The sequence below is a fragment of the Narcine bancroftii genome, chromosome 3 (assembly GCF_036971445.1).
Source record: "Narcine bancroftii isolate sNarBan1 chromosome 3, sNarBan1.hap1, whole genome shotgun sequence".
NCBI lineage: Eukaryota > Metazoa > Chordata > Chondrichthyes > Torpediniformes > Narcinidae > Narcine > Narcine bancroftii.
Genome location: NC_091471.1, coordinates 113,246,599 through 113,250,285, shown reverse-complemented (window position 1 = coordinate 113,250,285; position 3,687 = coordinate 113,246,599).

Genomic DNA, 3,687 nt, shown 5'->3' with positions numbered 1-3,687 from the left:
AGGTCTCTCTGCACTTTCCCATCTCTTAATCTATTGCCATTCAAATAGTAATCTGCCCTCTGGTTTGTATTACCAAAGTACAACCTCACATTTTTCCACATTGTAGTGCATTTGCCATGTATTTGCTCAGTCCCTCAATTTATCCAAATCACACTGGAGTTTCCTGACCCCCTCTTCCGTGAACATAACCCCTCCTAGCTTAGTGTCATCTGCAAATTTGGAGATATTACATCCAATCCCCTCATCCAGATCATTAATGTAAATTGTGAACAGCTGGGGTCCCAGTACAGATCCCTGTGGCACCCCACTGGTCACCGCCTGCCACTCAGAAAATGAGCCATTTATCCCAACTCTCTGTCTTCTACCTGCCAGCCAGTTCTCAATCCACATCAATACTTTGCCCCCAATCCCATGAGCCTTGATTTTGTAAGCCAGTCGTTTATGCGGGACCTTATCAAAGGCCTTTTGGAAGTCCAGGTACACCACATCCACTGGCTCTCCCCCATCTATTTTACCATCTCAAAGAATTCCAATAGATTTGTCAAGCACGATTTACCTTTTGTAAATCCATGTTGACTCCGTCCGATCCCTTCTCTGCTAGTCATATGCTCCACTGTTACATCCTTAATAATGGATTCCATCATTTTGCCCACTACTGATGTAAGGCTCACCGACCGATAATTCCCCGCTTTTTCTCTACCCCCCTTTTTAAATAGTGGGGTAACATTAGCTACCCTCCAATCCATGGGTACTGATCCTGAGTCTATCGAGTTCTGGAAAATAATTCTTAAAGCATCTGCTATCTGAATGGCCACTTCCTTGAGTACCCTAGGATGTAGATTATCAAGCCCTTGGGATTTATCTGCCTTCAATCCCATCAATTTCCCCAAGACCATGTCCTTAGAGATACTGATTTCTTTCAGTTCCTCCCTTGCATTAGTCTCTATGTTTCCCAACATCCTTGGGAGGTTATTTGTCCAAATGTACAAACATCATAGTCCACCAGACAGCTGTGATCTTGTCCTTCTGTATGCTTCTGAAACCTAGACTACATTCAACAGGTGCCTCAAGGCACTGGAAAAATTCCACCAACACTGCCTGTGAAAAACTCAGCAAATTCACCGGAATGAGCAGCAAACCCCTCCCCCCTCCCCACAGCCCCCCACCTCCATTCTCAGTCTCCTCCACTCAAAGGAAAATAAATCCAGTCTACCTTGTCTCTCCTTCCAACTGATACACTCCATTCCAAGAAGCTTACTAGTGAATCTCTTCTGCACCCTCTCTAGTGCATCATGCTCATCCTATAGGGTAGAAATCAGAATTGCCCTCCAATGCTCCAGCTATGGTATAACCAATATTTTATAAAGTTCTACCATTGAGGGCAAACATTCTACGATCAATACCCATAAACATACGACTTCCATCCCATCAAATATATTTCTGAAAATTATTCCACAGCTGATTAAGAGGAATTGAAGCGTAATGTTGCTGATGAGAACATTCAGTGACCTCCATGATGTTTGGGACAAAGACACTTTTTTTCCTTTATTTGCTTAATCTTAACTCTGTGCTCTAGTTTTAAATTTGTAATCAAACAATTCACATGTAATTAGAGTGCACATTCCAGATTTTATTCAAGGTAATTTGTATATATTTTGGTATGATCATGTGGAAATTATAGCAGTTTTTATACATAGTTCCCCCATTTCAGGGCATTATAATGTTTGAGACATTTAGGGTTCACAGGTGTTTGAGAGTACACAGGCATGTTTAATTGCTTCATTGGTGCATCTGATTTGTCAGGCATATGTTTGAGGATTTTTCTTCATTATTATAAAAATTCTTCTGTCATCAGCAGTGGAGATCTTCCATGGAATATCAGTCCCTTTGCGATTACTGAGCTCCCCTGTACACTCTCTCTTCCTAATGATGTTCCAAAGAGTTGATTTTGGTAATCCTAAGGTATGGGCAACGTCTCTTACTGTTTTATTCTTATTTTTCAGCCTCATAATGGCTTCTTTAACTTGCATTGGCACAACTCTGGTCCTCATGTTGAAAATGGCAACTACAGACTTCAAAGGTGATAAAAAGCTTAGAAGCCAGCCTAGCTCTCTTATACTTGTACCAATGAAGCAATTAAACATATTTGAGCACTCACAAACACCTGTGAAGCCAAATGTCCTAAACCAATGGTTCTCAACCTTTTTCTTTCCACTCACATACCACTTTAAGTATTCCCTATGCCATAGGTGCTCCGTGATTAGTAAGGAATTGGTTAAGATGGTATATGGGTGGAAAGAAAAAGTTTGAAAAAAACTGTTTTAATTGTACCTAATTGACTTGTTATGTGCACTGTTTCATAACTCCAAAGGAAATGGGCCAATGACAATTTTTCTCTTGCAAAATATTTCAGTAATAATTAGGTCTAGAGCAGTGATTCTCAACTTTCCCTTCCCACCCACATACTACCTTAAGTAATCTCTTACTAATCACAGAGCACTGATAGCATAAGGATTACTTAAAGTGGTATGTGAGTGGAATTAAAAAAGTTGAGAACCACTGTCCTAAACATTATAGTGCCCTGAAAAAGGGTATATTGCAATTTCTATATGGTCAAACTAAAATGTATAGAAATAACCTTGAATAAAATCTTGAATGTGCTCTTTACATGTGAATTGTTTGATTACAAATTTAAATCTGTGAAGCACAGGGAAAAATAAAGGAAAAAAGTGACTTTATCCCACACATTATGGAAGGCACTGTATGCATTTGTATGTATGTATGTACATGTGTGCATGACTGTGTGTTTCGACACATCTATTTGAGTTTATAGATGCATGTGTGTGTATACAATTGGTTGACTAAGAATAGGTTTCAGTGGTGGTTTTCCAGAACTCTAAAACTTGAATAATTAGCAAAGGGGATGATGTGAAAAACTGTCACTTGGGACAGGGTTGGGAAGACCACCAACCACTTGAAGATATAAGTCAGCACTTTCAAAAGAATGGCAAGGATCAAAATGTTGAAGTTATATTACCAGATTCAGTCTATTATTTTGATGCGAATATCCCACAAATCACTGACAATTGTTTTTTTCTATTTCCTCAAAGCACACTAGCCTTAAACAATCCCATGAGATTGAGGATGGCTTGCTTCCATTTCAGTTTTGTGGGTTTTCAAATGGCTAATGAGTCCTTTATGGGAACTGCAGATGTCCAACTGGCAGTCAAGTGGGTATCACTTGTCTTTCTAACAATTCTTGACAGCCCATTGCATTAAATATTTGGTCCATGATTTCTTTTTTCACTTGTAAACATGTTCTCTCATTTTAAGAATGTTATTGTACAATGTTGCCAAAAAGAGTACATCCTTTAATATAAACATTTTTACATTCAGCAAAATAGGCCCTTCAGCCCATCATAACCATTCTGACCAGCATGTAAATGACTATCAATTGAATTTGGTTAATGATTTAATTGATTTGAAGCAAGGCTATGTGACTTTCTTTAAATTGCTCTTTAGATGTATCCCAATAAAGCAAGTTGCTTCAAATCTGGTAAGTATGATTCCCACCATAAACAGTAAATTGAAGTTCTTCAAGAATCAATCTGCTCTTTTATTTTTAAATGCTTTTCATAGATGGTTAACTAAATTTTGGTCAAAACAAATCCACAAAGGCAGCAGTAA